At 40.6% G+C, this 22,424-nt stretch overlaps 1 protein-coding gene across 2 annotated transcripts in view; it reads right to left on the bottom strand.

Moving 5' to 3' along the window:
• Positions 1 to 22,424, bottom strand: part of LOC126263133 (limbic system-associated membrane protein) — a 981,107-nt gene that overhangs the window by 824,516 nt on the left and 134,167 nt on the right. The gene's annotated exons all lie outside the window — the stretch shown is intronic.

Here is a 22,424-nt window from a genome sequence, read left to right as displayed (position 1 = left end):
TCAGTTTGTATTTGGAAATTTATTTTAACATTGATCATTGAAATTTCAGCATATTAAACTTGTGTCGTAACTAAGCTGGTGCCTTATTTAGGACTGTGAAAATGTGAGTTTGTAATCTTACGGAACACATCAAATATGGAGCCAAGATTGGGAGACTGCATACAACACTGCATTCATAAAATAACACACGAAGAACGTTGAAACATATGCAAGAGGAAATTAACCACAACCAACCGATTCAATTTTCACCCAAAGAAGTTACGTTCGTAGCGCAATCCTGTCCGTCATGTAATTACCACTCACTGGTATACTAAATTCATACTAACTCTCTGTGAAATCTTCCCGAAAAGAATAGCTGAGGGCCACTTCGATGATTACACTACATGCTTCACGTGGTCAGCTTGATTTACACAAAGAGTGTAACTCCACAATAATTTTGATAATTAAAATAAATTACATCGAAACGCAATTTACTAAAGAAAAAGCTCGAACTGATTACTATCGTCTTACTATTAACTTGATGGGTCAAACAATTGTATAAGCACGTGGTTCTGGTCTCACAAAATACACCCCACGTGGGTTGAACATAAAGAGAAGTTGCTATATTGAAAAATATTGTCAAGATGAGACGTTATAATGTCACGCACATTCGCATTTAAGATTGATGAACTTAGTTAGAGTTACTGATCAACACGTGGTTCCACTTTACTCACAAAGTAGTGACAAAGCAACTACCAGAATATATTCTGAACTTCACACTCGAATTACACTGCGTTGCAATTTAAGATAACATTATATATTTTAGAGCTAAACCTGAAATAAAGGTGATTAAATTTTCAGTTAGGCTGAACTTAAGAAATCCATTGTCCTACGGACTTAGCAGAGACGCGCTTAGCCGGAGATCTTACCACTTCAGACGCTCGCCACGGACAGACTGCCGTGGTCCCTTCCTGAGGGGTGCCTCACAAATACAAACGGAAGTGACCAGAGAGGCAGCTTCCTATACCAACATGACAAGGGACGGACAGGACCATACTAAGGATAGAAACCTCTTTGCTTTTAGAAAGCGTAGCTACCTGTTCCGACGTTGGTCCTACTGTTCTCTAGCAGACAGGCTTGTCTGCTACCATCCAGCATGCAACTAGAAATACATTTGCTCATTCATTCTTTCACACAGAAAGGAAGGGGGATGACAGTATCTTATCATATACAGTATATAAAAGAAAGCGGATGTAGGTTCCGTATGAGACTGTGTGACATGAATTAAATAGAAACTGTGTTTTAAAGTGTAGTAGTGTAACAGGACGTTCTTGTTTATGTGTAAAATTAACACGTTTGACTGCTCAGTCTCCTCCCAGATAGTCAGAAACACCACAGTAAATTTAGAAGAGGACTTTATGCCGTAAATGACAACAGATTTAAGAAATTAACATGAAAGGAATCCAACAGAGACCTTTCAAGATTTCTTGAGCCATTTGAATTGGTCTGACACAGTTGCATTATTTTCAATGCTGCTGAAAAAGCACGGGCATTTCGGCTTGTAGCACGATCATAGGGATGTGATTGCAAACAAATTAATAACGTACATTTGTTTTCTTTAGTTTATAATGACTGCTTTACTTCTCCTATAGTTCGTACATTTTTTTCTGCTTGGGGGTATGTGGCAACTGTACCAGCAAATTTCATTTCAAGCAGCCACCCTGACTGAACTTGACATTTCAATATGTCTCGGAAAAGCTTCATCTTTGTATATGAATTATCTGTGAAAACTTTTTCAGTCCTGTTTTGTTGAACTAATAGAACTGGTGTTCCTTCTTCTCCTTCGACCATCGGTGATACAAAGCTGTATCATTCCTGTAACGAGCATTCTGTGTTAAATAATAATGACGCTTGAATTATTTCCCTTTTTATTGGTGATAAAGTACGAAACACTTAGTTCCCGTGCAAGTGAAGTTAGTATTGTATAACTTTTGGCCTGTTATTAATTAGATGGAAGTGGGCATTTCAATGGCGGGACCATCGCGCGTAATAAGCGCGCTATCGTCTTCCCGTTGTAACAAACCTCCAGTCTATGTTTTGAACCAAGTCCGAGTGCTAAGGTAGCTTTTATCATTAAAACTTGACAATAACCTCGTGTCTTGTCTCTGCTTTCCAACGACGACTACTTGTCCTGAAGCTAATTCTGGCATGATAATGGACGTAAACTAATATGAATAAAAATCACTCTTTTCAGTAAGAAAAGAGTAACAAAGCTAATTCATTCTTGTCAATTTTATGATTACACATTTTCTTTCCTTGTCGCCAATATAGTGTACCCTTCCTTTCTATAATATGTTACTTTCATAAAACAAATTGAATGAAATAAGCCATACACGACAGTGCAAGTTGATGAGTCTCCAGATACGTGCTGTCTACAAACCATCAACCACATATTCCCGAAGACAGCAAAAGTAGATAAATCTGTGAACTATCGCGTAATACGTTTAACGGTTTATGGAGGAATAACGTACAGAGGGAATGGGAAAGAAAACTGAGTGTCTTTTAGTTGAAGATTAGTTTGGTAGTTTGGGACGCAGTTCTGACGTTGCGCTTGGTAGTGAAATCATGATTTAAGAAAAATAAAGGTACAGTCACAGAATTTATCAGTTACACATCTGACGAGTAACTGAGTCCGCGATAATGTGTAGCACTTTACTTGTAAAGGTCCGCCTTGGTAATATAAATTGGACAGTTCACAATTACCGCTTTCGGTGATTGCCATCTCCAGATCACAAAATATTCTGATGTAAGTATCAACGTCAAAATCTATATATCTAGATACATAGTAAGTACACAGGACATATCAACTTAAAAATGGGCTCATAATTATCAGGTAAATACCTGTCTGTTATAGGAAATATCAAGTACCTACCGGAAGACAAAAAAGCCGAAGTGCAATGATTATATATGGTATAAGACGTTGATATCGCCTATCACTTCTACTGTTCAGTCTATACATCAAAGAGGCAATAAAGGAAAGGTTTAGGAGTAGGTTTTTGTTAAGAGCTAAAACATGTCAATAGTAAGAATCGCTGACAATATTTGTAACATCAGTGAATGTGAGGAATAACTGCAAGACATGTTGAATGGAATGAACAGTCCACGATAATACATAATGTGGACTGAGAGTAAACCAAACTTAGGCGAAAGTAAAGAGGAACAGCAGAAATGAGATTAGTTATAGGATTAACATCAACATTGGGGATCACGACGTAGACGAAGTGAAGGAATTCTGTTACCTTCGAAGCTAAGTAACACGTCTCGAACGAAGCAAGGCAGTCACATAAAACACATTAGCATGGACAAAGACGGCGTTTCTGGCCAAAATAAATCTGCTAGTATCAAAAATCTGAAAAAATTCAGAGAATATACGTTTGGATCACAGCATTGTATGGAAGGAACTCATGGACTGTGGGAAAACTGGAATCGAACCGACTGAGATGCGATGTTACAGAAGAATTTTGAAAATTAGGAAAACTTTTAGGGTAAGAATTAAAGACGTTGCCTTCTTAATAGGCGAGAGGAGAACGTGAGAACATCCATAAGAAGAGACGATAGGACGTCAAGAATAACTTCCATGCTGTCGAAGGTAAAGACGGTGAGAGAAGACGTAATTTGGAATTAATATAACAAAAAATGGAAGACCCTTGAGATAAATGGCGGGTAGCAACGAATAAATCACAAGAGTAATGATACAAAAAACCTATTTGATAACGTCAGCATCAATGAAATGAACGAAAACGGTTCTTTAAGCTTATGACGTGACTTTTAGCATCGGTAGTCAGCAAAACAGCAGTCAGACGCATAAACCGTTGTATATCACGGACAAAGCATCTGCAAATAATTCACATCGGGCACCGCCAAATATTAACCGACCCCTTTGGAGCTGGCGATCCTTAACAAATTCTCCGTTTCTGCATGCGGGCGCCGTTTATTATAATTTGACGGCGGCGGCGGTCTGTGCGAGCAGCGGGCCATGCCGCGCAGATATATGGCGGCGGCGGGATGTACGAGACAAGCCGGCAGCGGGGGACGATTTATTCGCGAGCGCCCCTGTGGGCTAGGCAGCCCTGCGTCTCACAGCGCGGCTGCTCGCATGCGGCCGTATTTCTCCCGCATCAGCTGGCTCCCATCTAGCGCCGTGACAGCTCATTGCTGACGAATATTTCAGCCGCCTCCGCTCTCGACTTGGCTGCTCGCTGTTTGTTGCGGCTAATGTCGTTTCCACCAGCGGCATTCCTGCGCCGTGGAGACGGCAGAAAACCCCGTGTGAGGAGCTGTCACCATCAGCTAAGGTCACCCACTCCAACATTCCTTCCCTTTCTCACTTTTTACCTGATTTTACTACAGAACATTAAGTGGACGCAGCGATTAGGTGAAAGTAATGTATTAGTGTCAAAGTGGAATAAGTCTTAACTGCATGGTATAAGGTGACTGAAAGTAAATATGGGTTCTTAAATACACTACACCACCAAGATGACTTGTTACATACGCGAAGTTTAACCGACAGGAAGAAGATGCTATGATATGCAAATGATTAGCTTTTCAGAGCATTTACACAAGGTTGGCGCCGGTGGCGACACCTACAACGTGCTGACATGAGGAAAGTTTCCAACCGATTTCTCATACACAAACAGCGGTTGACCGGCGTTGCCTGATGAAACGTTGCTGTGATGCCTCGTGGAAGGAGGAGAAATGCGTACCATTACGTTTCCGACTTTGATAAAGGTCGGATTGTAGCCTATCGCGACTGCGGTTTATCGTATCGTTGCGTTGGTCGAGATCCAATGACTGTTAGCAGAATATGGAATCGGTGGGTTCAGGAGGGTAATACGGAACGCCTTGCTGGATCCCAACGGCCTCACTAGCAGTCGAGATGACAGGCGAAAAGCATGGCTGTAACGGATCGTGCAGCCACGTCTCGATCTCTGAGTCAACAGATGGGGACGTTTGCAAGACAACAATCATCTGCACGAACAGTTCGACGACGTTTGCAGCAGCATTGACTATCAGCTCGGAGACTATGGCTGCGGTTACCCTTGACGCTGCATCACAGACAGGAGCGCCTGCGATGGTGTACTCAACGACGAACCTGGGTGCACGAATGGCAAAACGTAATTTTCTCGGATGAATCCGGGTTCTACAGCATCATGATGGTCGCATCCGTGTTTGGCGACATCGCGGTGAACGCACATTGGAAGCGTCTATTCGTCGTCGCCATACTGGCGTGTCACCCGGCGTGGTGGTATGAGGTGCTATTGGTTACACGTCGCTGTAACTTCTTGTTCGCATTGACGGCACTTTGAGCAGTGGACATTTCAGATGTGTTACGACCCGTGGCTCTAACCTTCATTCGATCCCTGCGAAACCGTACGTGTCAGCAGGATAATGCACGACCTCATGTTGCAGGTCCTGTACGGGCCTTTCTGGATACAGAAAATGTTCGACTGCTGCCTTGGCCAGCACACTCTCCAGATCTCTCACCAATTGAAAACGTCTGGTCAATGGTGGCCGAGCAACTGGCTCGTCACAATAGCCAGTCACTACTCTTGATGAACTGTGGTATCGTGTTGAAGCTGCATGGGCAACTGTACCCGTACACGCTATCCAAGCTCTGACTCAATGCCCAGGCGTATCAAGGCCGTTATTACGGCGAGAGGTGGTTATTCTCGATACTGATTTCTCAGGATCTATGCACCCAAACTGCGTGAAAATGTAATCACATGTCAGTTGTAGTATAATATATTTGCCCAATGAATACCCGTTTATCATCTGCATTTCTTCTTGGTGTAACAATTTTAATGGCCAGCAGTGTAACTTTCTAGGCTGATTTCTAAATTGTTCTTAGTTTTCTTGCTTTACGTACAGTTTTCCCACAATGGAATAAAGGTTATCTTAAAGGTCTGGCTAAACCAGACATTTTGCGCCTGAAACTAAAAAAGATGTTGCAAGACTCGCTTTTAGATCACAAAAATATAAATTCCACTAGTACATTTGTATATACACCGGGCAAATCATTTATTAGAGCTTTGTGCTGTTCCATTCAATATGGATCATGGGAAAAACAATTGCTTGAATGCTTCTGTGGGTGCTTTAACTAGTCTAATCCTATCCTTCCGTTCACTATGGGAGCGAAATGTAGAGGTCTGTAAAATATTCCTAGATTCAGCACGTAAAGTTTGTTCTAGAAACTTTCGAAGTGGTTTTCTTGCATCTGTCTTCAAGTGTCCGCCAGTTCAGTTCTGTCAGTATCTTCGTAACACGAGCAGAACAAAGCTACATTCCGAACTAGTACTTTTCAAACTGGGATTGACTGAGCACTTTGAAAGTATCTCCGACAAGATAGATACTGCATTAAGTATCCTTCTGCGAAATTTTCCATCTTTAATGAAGAAAAACAGAAACCCGCAATTTCTTAACTGACGGAGGATGAAGTATTTGAAAATACAATGAATGATAGAGCAAAAGATTCATAAACTAGCATCAGGTCTGTTACTGAAAACTTTTTAGGGTGTAAAGAACGTAAAGAACATCGTATAATTCAAAACTTTGGGTTGTAGCATGAGGGTAAAGTGCACTCCTTACACTCACATATTCATTATTTCGTAGACATCTGGGAGATTATAGAGAACACCAAGCAGGACGCTTGGAAAGAAGAGAGAAAAGACGAATCAGGGAAGATGGAATGAAAGGATGACGGTCGAATGTCTACAAATACATTTCAAGCAAAATGTTGGTCATGCGTTTTCCTACATTATCACAGCAAAACATCGGCTTTGTTTTCTTATTATCCCCATCGAATCTTAAGTAAACAGGAACATAGAATGTGAATTCCATTTAGTGAATATGACGGAGATTAACAACTGTGCGTGGCAACTCGAAAGTGATACAACAACCTTTAAGTTAGAGATGCGTGGTGGCGTAAGGAAAAATGTTTATCACTTTCTACTTCATTCCAATGTCTGCAGTAATTTCTTAGAAAAGTTTGCGACTTTGATGTAAGTCTGCTACGGTTTCCCATTTTCAAAAAAAAAGGGTCTGAGCACTATGGGACTCAACTGCTGAGGTCATTAGTCCCCTAGAACTTAGAACTAGTTAAACCTAACTAACCTAACGACATCACAAACATCCATGCCCGAGGCAGGATTCGAACCTGCGACCGTTGCGGTCTTGCGGTTCCAGACTGCAGCGCCTTTAACCGCACGGCCACTTCGGCCGGCTTCTCATTTTCATTCATGGGTGTGGAAATACCAACGGATACACTGTAAATTTCCCCAATATCAATACAAATGTATGAAGAAGGGAATAATGTGTAAATATTTTATAAACTATTGTAATATACTCTTAACAGATCTATTTTGGAGAAAAACAGCATCTTGTGACCAATTATCCGGTGTTTGGCACCATAGCCACAGTCAGAATCATGAATTGATCACTAGTAGACTGTTTTACATTGAATCCAGGTTGCCTTACTGATATTGTTAGCGAACAATCTAAAAAATAACTGATTCTAGGCAATCAGGAGTATGACTTGGGGTAACGATTAAGAATGCAACCTTATATTCGTAGGAACGGCAACACACTTTCGAACACATTTTTGCAAATCTTGATTTGTTCATATCGCACACATAAAAATAAATAGGGCAATATCCAATATAGGGACTTGCTGTCTTCCAGTCTGCCTGCATATCGTCTTGTAAGGAAGCTCTCTAGACAGCAACTAGAAGGAGAACAGAAGTCCTTTTTCTCTCGAGAGTTCTAGGGAAGCATATTCCTGGAATCAATACACTTTACCCTCTACAAAGTGGTGTCGAGGGTAAGGTAACAGCTTTCGCCTCGGCAGCACTAGATAGAAGTGGGAGGCGCTGAGAAAACAGCATTATTCTGCCAAGGTAGCTTCCCCCGCCGTTCCATGGAGGAACCCTAGAAGAACGCTATACTTCAGCAGTCTGTCCTTCAAGCCCTAGCAAGACTTGTAGTTGGAGAAACTTGTTTTTATATTCCTCAACCATAAACTTAAGTATATAGAGCGGAAACTTTGAAATCAAAATTTATCGAGGCATTCCTAAATAAATACAACCTGGCAACAAACATTCTTATACCTACCAACTGAAAGAGCTACACAATTTTCATAATGTGTTTGTAATTATTGTACATTTTTAAGCAATTAACTAGTGCGGGATCTCTGCCAGGAGCAAGGAGATATGCGATACACGCGGTTTCCGGTTTCCACACGTTGTATACAGTGTATGTCTCGTTCCTCTGAGACTCGACGTTCTGTTAGACACCAACAAAGGGGGTTACCATTAGGCGTCCTCACCATACTATTTAGGTGTTTACTAACCAACTAATCAAAAGAGTAATCTTGAATTACGGTACTATCGCGCTTCCACTCAGCAAACGTGAATCAGATAAAATATATTCACTTAATCTGTTGAAAATAATATTACCATGTTGTCACTACAGGTTGTCTAATTGTATAACACAAATTTAAAAACATTCTGCATTGACAAATGACGGACAACTTCGAAAGTGTGATGGCAGACAGAAGCGGTAGATTGTGTAAGACATGATTATAACATATTTTAAAGTCAAAGAAGTAATCATTTTGCCGAGAGTATATAACTATCCCTGTCAAGTTGGCGGATCATTTGTTTAAAAATCTGATGTTCAACTCTCTTGTTTCAACTCTTACCGGCTTGTTGATTTCCTCGAATGGAGGTGTAGAGGAGACGGTTCTATATTATTCTGTCAATATATCTGATATTTAGAACTATTTCTTTTCCGTTTTCTTCATTAGCACGATCATTATACACTTGTCTACTAACTGTTAACCTTTTGTTACGATTTAAACCATTTAGATCGTTCGGAAGTGGTCGGTTTGGTGACGTGACGGTTGCTCGCCATGTTTCTTAACGAATTTTACCAGTCGACAACAACGACGTCTACGCCTGACAATGGTTGTCAGGTATTTCAGAATTACATGAAGCAGCAGGGAGTTGATCTAATTCATTAATTCAGATTTCCAGAGCCCCAAGTTGTTAACATTGAAACATGGCACCATCGTTTCTCTATTTACGTTATATTTTGTGGCAGAGTTTGCAATTACTTATGAAGTGAATCTTTTCTCTCACAATTTTTGTTGACTCTGCACGTTTTCAAGCTAGCTTTCCCATCACGATGCTTTAGTATTTAAGGTATCAATGTTTCCTTGATTTGACAAGTTTTACATATCGTGAAAGTAGAGATGAGAACTAACGGTTTAAGCTGATTTTGAAGCATTTTCGTACACATAGGACAACTCAGCAGTCAGAAGAAGGAAATAATGTGGCAAAGTTGTCCCTGTCGCTGGTACTACGGCTCTTTCTTTGATCACTAGAACATATTAACTTATCCATGTATAATGACATTACCTTGAGCCATATTCTACGCGTTGTAGGACATCAGCCGCCGCACATGACTGGCACTTGAGAGGACGGTGATATTGTTCTCTCCGGCACAGACCATCGTGCAACCACGTCGCGTACCATGAGTAAGGAAATGGGTAATGTGATGACGTGTAGGGAACAACAGATTGCTTTCAAGGCGACCACTGTCGTAGTTTCCTTAGATGCATCAGCAAACAAGGGCACACGAACATAGGTGCACCCAGAAACAATGGACTTAGGTGTGTCACGACGTCATCTGTCCAGAAGTGTCTCAGTTTAGCATACAGGTTCAGAATGGACTCATCCAAGTGTAGACTTACCATCAAGAACGGCCCCAGCACCTGTTGTTACGCCATGGGGCGTGATAAGGTAAACTACACGTTGTCCTTTTATTCACGGTACCACTGGTTTGTACAGGAGTTCGTACATTGCTGATATGTTAAGGCATGTGGCTGTGCAATATCTTCGAGATCTGCTTCGCATTATCTTTCAAAATAAGAATACAGCATGTTTCGCGTGCTGTCCTGATATGCACCGATGCCGAAGGTGTTGGACTGTTGTGGTGACCAGCACGTTTTCCCGATTCTGCACCTAGATTGATGAGTTATTGGCGCGCCGTCACTCATCAGCCACTAAGGTTGATGAGCTCTGGCACAGAAACATTATTGACGTGCCCATGGCTGTTATCTAAGCTCAGTTCGACGCGACGATCTCTGTATTGTCAGAGCTGCTCGTGTCAGAGGTTACAGCTTTGCATACTAAATTTCACACTCTGTATACTCCCAAATGACCTACAAGTTTTCATATAAGCTATTCCTTGCATTACATAAGCAAGTGAGAAGTATGCCTCTCTTTATTCGTAAGGTTAAACATATGGTAGTTCTCCCCATTCTATAGTGTCAAACCAGGTACTGCTGTTCTTATTGCGTTACAGAAGCAACGCTATCAAGATCTGGCGACGTTTAAGAAATAGCTGTGACAGATTTTCTCAGTGTAGTTAGCTCGCTTTGGCCCGTCCATAGCTCACTTTATTCACACATGAAGTCTTGCAACCTGACGAACAAAGTATGTAGTTTGTAGTCACCATTAGCACAGCTTGATCAGTCCTCCGGCAGTGATCCCCATACTGACAGCAAACAGGGGTAGGAAACGCTACCTACGGCTTGATTTACTGGCCGCAGCGTACCCACTAATTCTCGGGACAATTCTGACGTGCTACACACGCGTGCTGTAATTCACGTCCTATCGCTGTTGCCACCGTATTTTCAGCAGAAATCTCTGCCCGTGATCGAAACTCCAAAACACATACATTAACGAGGACAGCAGCGGAAGAAATTTTCCGGCTACATGCTTCATGCTACATGCTACAGGCTACATGCTGCATGGAAGGAAAGTAAACTTTTCCTCAAGAACTAACAATAGATACAAATTCATTGCGGTCTGCTCACTATACGTAATACTGCAAAATGAAACTTAAAATAAGAATATTTAGTATCCATATTGGAGAAATGACATACATACGATGCACTCAGTGACATGTATAGTGATTTTCAAAGCCAAAGCTGTTAAATCGAGTGTTATATCTAAGATTAAAGAAGCTGATAGAAAGCTTAAACGAAATCCACTTTTGCGACTGTAACGCTGGATGGGGAATTTTATATCCTGTGGAGAATTTTACCATTGAAAGAGGTATAAATAGCAGTGTAATGCCCCATACAGTCTATAAGAAGAACAAAAATTTAATATTTTATACTTATTTCCTTGGAAGACTGTAAAGATAACGTTTTTAACCGGTATTCGTTGTATTAGTCCGTCACAAATGCAGTACATATTATTGTTTCTGGACTTTTATGGTTGGCCAATAAAATCGTACGATTTTGAGAGACCTCCTTGTATTATTATTCTTTTTGTTAATTTTTCTAAATTTTTGTGCTTTTGTTCGAAAATATTCATTTCTTAAACTCTGTTAGATACTTGTAAAGTTGTATCTAACTTGCACGGGAGAGTGAAAACATTCATGGTATCGATGTTTCAGTCAGTCACGCCAGAGATTTCGAAAGATTGATTCATGATCTCTGAGTTTCACATGCTATATATAGCAAATGCAAAGTGATAGTCTGTATCACGCGCTATTAACTTTTCACAGGAACTCTGCTTCCCTCAGTGTCGAGGAAACTATCGATGTATCTTGATTAATATACTGTATGTTATTCAGCTGTCAAGGTAAACGTGCTCATTTCAAGAGTATCGGAATTCATGTAAATCCCTGTATGCGGATTTACATGAATTCCGATACTCTTGAAATGAGCACGTTTATCTTGGTTGTTTATGAGAATCTAGCAAACACCTGCTCCAGCTAAATGACTACGACCTTTTAAATGGTTAGAAGCCTCCTCTTCCGCAATATATCATCATAACATTTTAAGTTAAGAACTGTGATTCTTTTAAATAGATGTTAAAGTGCTCATTAGTGTCACTGAGCAGAAATGCTTTTTGTGCCTGTAAATCAGTATCCTAGCAGGCATCGTATATGTTGATTTATCTGTATATAATCAATGCGCATGGCTAGTTTTACAAAGTTCGCATGTTTTCTTCACATTTTTTCGAACTGTACACAATGTTCCATGTATGGTGTCTTCAACTCTCCGCGTATGTAAATTTCTAGTGTTTATGGACATGGTCTTTTGTGTAGCGGAAGTATAAGGTCATTTATCTCGAAATCTATGTGTCACCACTTTTCAATCGTATGAAAGATACACGCAGTTTAGTGTTCCTTATTATTTCGGTTGTCTTCGGCCAGTAAAAGCGCAGCAGCGTTTGTTATTATTGGACGTTCATTGACAGCGGAATATTTGAATTAAATGGCGTTTAAGGAAACGTGAGTAGGATTCAACATGAAAGTGGAGGTGTTTTATATAAAACTAAAGTATTTTATTTTCCTTTTCTGAAGCTTAGTTTGTTTTACTGAACTTATAATTGGATGAATGAAGTCTATAGTAATCAGTTGGTAGCGTATATGGTTTTTCAGTTTTAAAAACGATTACTTTAATGCTCAATTATATAAAGACACTTTTGTAAAGTAATTTATGTTACAAATAACGCGCTCCGCCTGGTTAAGGCCTCCTCACATTCTGTAAAGGAAAAGAAAAAGGAAGAAAGTAATTATACAAAATTACGTGTTAAGGGGCATGGTTCTAAATGGGCTAAATCTTTAAAAATTTAAAGAAAAACTAATTACAACTCCAAAAAGGCTATCAAAGCATTACATATCACCGGTTGGTAGGGCGGTTAGGGTGGTTAGTCAGAACGACGGTAACAAACCAACTAAAAGAAGAACCATCAAACAAAGTAGAATGAAACAAAACCAAGTGTATAAACTTAAAAGGATAAAAACCGGGGATAAATGTATGAAGGAAAACATAAAGGGAAAAAGGAGCACAAACAAGTAAAGTAGCTGAAAATGGCTTAAAACAGTCAGAGCTGCAGGACTGAAACGCAGAACAGAGCCAGACGTACGTCGAATGAGCTGGATATCAGGTGACTAAACAGTTTAATAGACGGCCACATTGAAACTAGAATGGAGAGAAACATCGTATTGCCAGCTCCAGTAGGGCAATACGCCAAAACAAGGCACTAGTGTCGGCAAGACTTAAAATAATGTAGGCGGAAGACTACAGGAGGAAGCGGCTACGGGCAAAGATAGCACCTTAACTAAAATACATTAAAGCGCGTAGGATAAAAATTCAAAATGTTTGAACATTAAAATAAACTGTGATTAAGAAATACAATAAAATAAGTGTTGCAACAAAAATAGAGAACCCCAAGAGGTTATAAATGGGTATAAAGCTATGCTGGAGGTAGCAAATTTTTATTTTTGGTACACGTTCATACATTGAATAATTATAATTAATAACAAGGTGACACTTGATTCTGCTACAACATCTACCACGTATTTGTGTCTCTCAATTTCTTTCTCATTGATATCAACTGTTGTGACCACAGAGAACGGTAAAGTTCCGTTTGAAATAAATACTCCTGAGGTCTTTATCACTTGTGTAATAGCCTGTGAAAACACATTTTCAGCCCATGGAATCAAATGGTCAAGGAGAAAAAGATATTTTCAGTGAAGCGATAGACCCTTTTTCATGTTGTATGTTTGTACGAAATACGTTGCGTTTATTCTGGTTTGTATCATTTTACTAGGGACAAATACTGACATCGAAAGCAGTGTGGACAAAATATGAGAGTCTACCAAGAGTTGTCTTTGCCGGAGGTACACACAGCTAACGATTTTCATGTGGAATTATTGGGCGGCGCCAGTAACCACTGGGTAGGAAAAACTGTAACAAGTATATTGATTTCGTTCGGACTGCTGCCCACGCGAAAGAAACTTGGGGAAGTAGTTGGGAGCGTGGTCGGGAATTATGAATGCGAGTTCGGAGCCCTCATCTGGGCCGAAGGTTGCTGCAGGCAGATTGAATAGTTAATGGCCGGGCGCGTGGGTGCCGGGCGCGTCATCGGTATGCAGCGCTCGCACGCAGCACCTGATTGTCATTGCAAGCCGCCTACCGGATGAAAGCGGTGACCTCCCCACAAGTATCCGTACTGCCCAGATCCACGAGTGCTAAGGTTCATAGCGTTGCTTAACTCCAGCCAAATTTACTCGCTTGGTAACTGGGACCGATTACTGAGCACAGCATTCTCTGCTACATGGGCGACAAGGGAAAATGTCAGCTACATAAACGTTATCTGTAATAAATAAATAAAAAAAAATAAAAAAATGAAAAAAGTACACCAAAATCAAATTTCGCTGCAGATTCTCATTCTTATGCAAGAGACAAAGGTAATGTTGCACAATGCGTTTGTTCTTCTACTTATTTCCACTAATTGTCAACTGCACAATACTGGTATACCTTAGACGTCAGATTTTATGTTTTGGCAGGAGATGGCACCGTTACGATTTATATCTTGCACGAACAACGTACCGCTTAAAAGCAAGCAAGACACGCTGCTTGTCATTGCAACTGCAAACAGCTTGCTGCAATAAATGTAAAATACGCATAAAATGTACTAGGGATGTTCAGTAAGTAATGCAACACTTTTTAGGCCGATTTTGGATGAAAAAATGTGTAATTCGTTGTGGAATTCTTCAGTGCCTATAGCTTCATGAAATTCCGATAGGTGGCGGCGCTATACGTAGCCTTTAAAATGTCGTCTGTAGCAGAGGTGAGTTGCAAGCAGAGACCTGTCACTGATTTTCTATTGGCGCAAAACCAGAGATTGCCATTATGCATAGGCGCTTGCAGAATATCTTCGAGGACCTGGCTGTGAACAAAAGCACGGTGAGTCGTCATCATCGCAATAAGGTCGCGCACCTAGTTCAACTCCCGAGTGCCGACCTACCGCACACAACTGCAGTACTGGAACGTGCGGACACTCTCATTCGAGATGATCGACTATCACAAACACATCGCTGCACTGCTGAATGGATCCATTGACAGCGCTGACACACACATCCATCAGCTGGTGTGTGCCCGCAACGTACCACGCCGCCCAATAGAAGACCTCAAAGACAACGAAGGAACATCTGTGCAAAGTTGCTTGCACGACGCGAGGCTGATTGTGACAATCATTGATCGAGCATCGTTACAGGCGATGAAATAGGGGTTCATTATTTTCAACCGGAAACAACACGGCTGTGCATCAACTGGTGGCACAATACATCACCTCTGAAGAGGACGTTCAGGGCCGCACCGTGAGACAGTGAAGGCTTCTGGGATTCCGAAGGGGTTGTTCTGTTTGATGTCCTCCGTGAGGATGCAACAGTCAGCTCTGGAGTCTACAGTGTTACCCTTAGAAAATTTAAGAAACGACTTCAGTGTGCTCATTGTCATAAAAATGCAAACGAACTGCTCCTTCTCCATGACAATACAAGGTCTCACACAAGTGTTGACACCCGCAATGGGTGGCCCGTTCTTCCTTGTCTATCATACAGCCCTAGGCTGTTTGGGCTAATGAAGGCTGCACTCTACGGAAGCACTACGTGGATGACGGGGAGATTGTTGATCCAGCAAGCCATTGGTCCGAGGTCGAACAGTAGAGTGGTACCATGTGGGCCACACGTCCATCTAGTGAGGTGGCGTAAGGCCGTCGCATTGAACGGAGATTATGTTGAAAAATAGGGCTTTGTAGCCAAACAAATGGGGAATAACATGGTATATTGCAATCCTGAACCAAACCAACCACTCAGAAAATCAGAAAATTAGCGCTACGCCCAGAAAGTACGTAGGAGAACAACGTCTTAAGTTTTTAAAATAAGGATAGGTTACACAGCATTACACATTGTGCATCTCAGAATATATTTTTATCGTATGTGAGACGATCGTGTTTTGTCTTATGTAATAAGCAGAAACTTGTACCAGCACGTAAAGTAGTTCAGTATTGGCTGTATCCTGTACTATCTACATTGTGGTTTGTCGATCCACAGTATTGTATCTCGCGTTGGACTGCCCACGACTCTCAAGGAAATAAGGAATCAACGCGTTCAGAGTAACTGTACTCTGCACCACGAAGGTTATCAACTGCCCGACGAGAATAGCGGCCGAGAAGACGGAAATATGGATCGGACCGTAGTGCGTGAGCCAACGTCCACTTTAATTGGCTCGAATGAAGAAATGCACTTGTTTAGCGCAGTGCAAGTAACAATATGGACGGTGCGACGAAATTTAGATGACCACCGTCAGCAAGGAGAATACTGTTGCCGGTTCTTTTGTCACTGAAAAAAAAAGGTCCACCGATAACGGCGCCCCCAATGACAGCACTGGCCCTATGACCGCATACGGCATTACGAAGAATGTCATAGACCATTCGTCGATACTGGTCCAGCACTTGGCGATATAGCATGGCCAGCCATTCGGTACTCAGTTATTGTCTTGCAATGATGTGCCGTTTCTCTTCATTTCATTGCGTATATGCTCTCCTGGTGACCACATGCTTGGTAAGGAACTCTAATGGTAGAGCGTTCCAGCCCCCCATCAGAGCGATTGACAACTGTTGGATGGTTTTTGGTTCATGCGTATCTGCTGCAGTCTGTCTCCCCAACGCATGCCACATGTTCTCAATGGCTTTAAAGGCGGGGAACGGGAGACCAATCCATTCTTGTCATCTATAAAACTGATGTCTGTACCGATAGTGCTCTTGAAAAGACGCTCGTATTATAGTGTCACGATAACGTTGATGTGTGACTGTACAGTGTTCATAAATTTGGAGTTCGGTAAGCACATGCATTACAATGCTTCTCCAATCCAAAACACCTGCATCATGGAAACGCTCATACGGCGAAGGATGGGAACACGTAATGCAACCAGGAACATTGTTGATCCAAGGTTAATCGAACTATATTACTGACAGTAACACGTCACACGAAAGTTACTTTCATCCTTATGTTTTTCACACCAGTATATACCCTTATGGACATACCATCACACGTCTGTCTGCTACGAAAAATAATTAACTACATACATGGAATGACATATCTGCATCCAAGCTTTCTACTCGATGCCCATAGGATTGAGCCGTAGGTTGCTGCATGAGATGGCAGCTCTGTCTACAGAACTTCGTACATAAATAACTAATTTCCCACAAATCGCTGTCAAGTTTAATCAAGTCATCGTCTACTATACTGCGTACATAGAATAAATAAAATATGAATGCTTGCTATTCGTCCTGGTGAAAGAAAGTAAATGGTTCAAATGGCTCTGAGCACTAAGGGACTCAACTTCTGAGGTCATTAGTCCCCTAGAACTTAGAACTAGTTAAACCTAACTAGCCTAAGGACATCACACACATCCATGTCCGAGGCAGGATTCGAACATGCGACCGTAGCAGTCTCGCGGTTCCAGACTGCAGCGCCTAGAACCGCACGGCTACTTCGGCCGGCAGTAAATATGTTATACCACTGTCACGTTCCATTAAAGTTTAAAATCGTAAATACCTTCACTTTGATTACTACAAAACGTGTTATGTATACAGTTGAACTTTCTTGTAACGACATCGTTTACAATGAGGAATCGTCTCTAACGTTGTGATCTTTGTGGTACGGCCATATTCCTGGTAGGGTATATACTTCTCATCCATGCTTGATTTGACAAATGTGTATGTGTGTACCTCTTACATAAAGTCAGTTTTAGCCTCAGATAGCAGCAAGATTTTCCAAGAATCAATGTACTGTAGAAGGAAATCTGTTTGTAATATGGAAACCTAGTATATTCTTTTCTCTGCTTTCCTTAAAAAATAAGTGTAGTACAGACTGTTCACCTCATTGTTACACTACAGCATTTATACTGCAGTAGTGGTGACAATCACAGAACTCGTCAACAATATTGGTCATGTCAGTTTCCAAAACAATTTGTTACGAAGTGCAGACGTTGTGTAACAGCATGCCAGTAAAATAGAAGTTTAAACAGTGGAAGGGAAAATGAAAGCGATTTAAGAAATCGAGAATGTAACTAAAAAGTTTGACATTTGTCGTCAATTTGGCCTAGTAAATTCCACAGCCCAAACGACTTTGTAGAACAGGGATAAATTTGTTATTGCGTTTGAGTAAAATATATCTAAAATTAAGTGGTTACAAAAAGCGGAACGGTGCGACGTGGATGAAGCACTGCTTAAGTTGTTTAAAGAATAGAGAAGCATCAATGTACCCATTATTGGACCTCTCCGTATGGTGAAAGGAGAGGAATTCGTGAAGAACTTAAAAGATGAGGAATTTGTGTGCAGCATTGGCTGGATCGACAGGTTCAAGCAACGTCACAGCATTACTTTTGGTAAAGTGAGCGATGAAGCTAACAGCATAAGTAATGAAATAAAGTAACAATGGCTCACTACCGTGTGCCTTACAATTCGTGAATGATCTACAGACCGTAACACCTTTAATGCAAAAGAGAGTGGCATTTTCTTTAAACTTACACCAGACAAAACCCTAAACTGAAGGGAGAAAAATGTGTTGGTGGCAAGTTATCTAAAGAACGAAAATAGTTCTTGTTTGCGCTAAAGCAGATATAACTGAGAAGAAGAACTTGCTCCCGATAGGTAAATAAAAAAGTCCTAGGTTTTTTAAGCGTGTAAAAAATCTACCAGTGCATTACTATGCTAACAAAAAGTCTGGATGACCTCCAAACACATTGAAGATGAAGAAAGGCGTTGGGAGAAGAGAAATTAGGCGTCAGAAAAGGAAGATAGTGGTTCTTGTTGACAACTGTCCAGCACATCCTACAATCTGTGGTCTGCAGAATATTAAACTTGTATTTCTTGCTCAAATACGACAAGCCTGTTGCAGTCCATAGACCAAGGAGTAATTAGGAGTCTGAAATTCCAGTATCGTAAGCGGATATTACTGAAAATGATATCATTCACAGAGAAAGAGAAGGGTTATTCTATTACACTGATGGATGAGATCAGAAACATTACGAAAGCTTGGAACCGGGTCTCAGCCCAAACCATCAATAACAGTTGAAGGAATAAATACCGCCGAAACTGAAGATCTATAAGATGACACTTGATGACCTGCTGCTTCCAGAAATCAACTGTGATATTCTCAGTCAGTGCGACTTTGAAACGTATGTAACAACAGATGCTGACCTTGTTACAACCGAAGCGAAAAGTGAAGACGAAGTTGCAAATTAAGTGAAGAATCAGAGCCACAGTGATCATGAGGTGAGCGATGGAGATGAAGAGGAAGAGGAAGAATAAAGAAATAAAGTGCCTATCGCTAGTGTGAGAGACGCTTTTGAAGTTATTAGAATTGAGAGAATGTTCTATGAAGCGGGGGATGGAGCAGTGATATCGCAAATGAAATAATGAACACAGAATGCAATTTAGAGTGTCTATTGGGAAAACAGTCAGCAGAGGAAAACGACTGATTACTTCACTCCTAAGTAAGGAAGTCTGGTGAGTACTCGACATACTGCTGTATATACTGCATTCACGTAAGCTTATAGTGAGTACTGTACGTAAAACAAAACAAGGCTAAATAAATTTGTTCTTTTCCGTTTGCCACCACAATAGACTGAAAATACGAATCTCGATGAAAACGACACTCGTTTATAACAACATAATTTTCAAGGTCCTTTGAATATTGTTACAACCAGGTTTCACCGATTAAATATAGTTAAGATTTCTTAATTCTGAATGTGCGGTACACAGAAATTTAAAATAAGTACTTAGCGATATTACACGATCGTAGTACAAAATCTGTTTTTTCTTCAGAAAAAATTGTATCCAGGTTACGATGCAACGTTCGAAACCAGTTGTAGCAAAATAACATTTTATAGCAGTTTTTTTTGGTGGTATATGTAATAATGTAATTTCACAAAGCTGTGGTACATTTAATTTTTCCTTTTTTACTTTATTAGGAGCCACTGTTGATGAGGGCTTCTGTACGGTCATTAGGTGAGCTGAGTTTAATACGTAGTCGCGCTTCATATATACGCATATCTTCGCCAATTTATGTTTCCACAGTCAATCTCGTGTATAGAATCCCTGACAATGTTGATCCCATTTACAGTACGAAATATCATATTTATATTAAACGCAGCATCGGAGGAAAAAGAGTAATGACTGCCGAAGTAGTCGGCGGCAGGTCTGTCGAATTCATATTTCTGTCCCATCCAACCGTCGTTTTCAGTTATGTTTCAATAACTACTTCAGTGCGTTAAACGAGAAAACGACCACAAATTGTGACGGGACTTGATAATAAATTCATTACTATTTTCCACAAGGGAGTGGTGCTCGATTTATATCTAATTTTCGAGAATGATAAAGGGCGGATAAAACCTATCAGTTGCAGATATAGGAAATACAAATCATTTCCCGTTTCCATATTGCCGATATATTAGCGGTAACACAGCAATTCCATCAGTATACAACGCAGACCGGACTGCACAGGAAGCTATCAGGCTACCAGCCTCGTTCTGCAATGGACATGCCATGATTTACTGTTATACTTTACAACAACAATTTATTTCTGCCAGCTGACACTTCTTTCTATGCGATTTCTTCCAATTTTACCCCCTAAATAGATGCTCTACCTTACATCCTTAATCATCTGTGGTACATATTGCTGCTGCTATTACGCTCTACAATTCTGCTAAGCAAAGGTAAAGTCACCAGAGAGGCAATTCTGACGTTGCGGTTGATAACGGAAGTAAGACTAAAGAAAAACCAAGGCACCTTTATAGGCTTTGTCGGCCTGGAAAAAGCATTCGACAGTGTAACATGGTGCAAGATGTTCGAGATGCTGAGGAAAACAGGAGTAAGGGAGAGATCTATCATATACAATATGTACAAGAGCCAAGAGAGAATAATAAGAGTGGCCGACCATGAACGATGTGATCGGATTAAAAACGGTGTAAGACAGTGATGTAGTCTTTCGCCCCTACTGTTCAATCTGTACATCAAAGTAGCAATGATGGAAATAAAAGAAAGGTTCAAGAATGCAATTAGAATTCAAGGTGAAAGGATATCAATGATACGATCCGCTGATGACATCGCTATCCTGAGTGAAGATCAAGAAAAATTGTATGATCTGCTGAATGGAATGAACAGCCTAATGGATACATAATAAGGACTGAGATTAAAATTAAGGAAGACGAAAGTAATGAAAAGTAGAAGAATTGAGAAGAGCGAGAAGCTATTCGATACGGTCTAGTATATTTAACCTCGGTTCTCTTTCACGTTATTTATGTCATACAGCATACAGTCCGAAAATTAGATAGGAAGTATTGGCAGATATTTGGAAACTCTAGAGTCTGCACTGCAGTTTCTCTTTGTTCAATGCTCCAAACGCACTATTTAATTAGAATTTCTTCGTTATAATTCAGTTTTGCAGGCAAATTTTTTTTTCTTTAGTATACCTACCATGTGGTACTCCTACGGCTTTTCCTGCATTACTCCTTATTCATCCATTTCGTTCAACTTTGTTTCCTTCGACCATCTTTAATACACTTCTGTAGTGCTTGTATTGAGAATTTTCTCTTGAAGACCTGGATCCGATGTCTCAGAAATAAAACTGTCGAACGATTCCTCACTGCTGTTGCCTTAACAGTTCCATAGACAACTCAACTTCGCGTAGATTCTCGTAAAAGCTTACTCAACCCCGTAGCTGAAACCCCAACGTCTTCTGAGATGATCTTTTGCCCAGATATTTCGTCATCGTCTTTTTGCTAAGGGTTCTAGGAGTTACTTGGAAACATTCAGTCGACGTTTTCATTGCTCCTCTATAACCAAATGGGAACCACCCTCGTTGCTACTCATTGCATGCCTAACGTTTTGGCCAAAATATCTTGAAATGAAACAACTGAGAGCACCTCTACATATAAGTATGTTACATTACATGCTACTATTTACTAGCAGCAAAGATGAAGCAGGATATCTGCGTGGTAAGCTAAAAGTTGAGCACAATTACACACATCTTTCATCGTTCGACAAACATGTGCAAGTGCTGTCAATTGCGTTGCTTCACTGATGGGTTTCAATATTTAGTTTAGTAGCAGACATCGTGCTTCCTGCTTCCTCTTGATTGCAGTAAGCGTATTATTACTCAGAAGTAACACAAAATACCTGTTATTCATGTACTGAAATGTTCTAGACTATTTATTCCGGTATCGGTTGTCTTATTATTGATAAACTGGAATCGAGTTCATTATCCCCCAAATTTTGATGGATTCCCTGTGCGATTATTTAAGACCCTTACGACAAGATGTCGAAGGTAAACAGGACTTCATGCACACATAAACCATCAAGGTGCCTAGTGGTATCTTAGGAGTCTAACGTGTTAAGTTGTTTCATTCGGATTCCAAAGTTAGCCATCAACATTTTTAACTGGTCGTTGGTATCTTGGGTAGAGGTACTAGGACTGGGTTGACTTTTGAGTTGATCCCGAAAATGCTCTATTGGTGG

The sequence above is a fragment of the Schistocerca nitens genome, chromosome 6, assembly GCF_023898315.1.
Source record: "Schistocerca nitens isolate TAMUIC-IGC-003100 chromosome 6, iqSchNite1.1, whole genome shotgun sequence".
Taxonomy (NCBI): Eukaryota; Metazoa; Arthropoda; class Insecta; order Orthoptera; family Acrididae; genus Schistocerca; species Schistocerca nitens.
The sequence above is the reverse complement of the archived record's forward strand: the minus strand, read 5'-3'. Positions and strand labels throughout refer to the sequence as shown.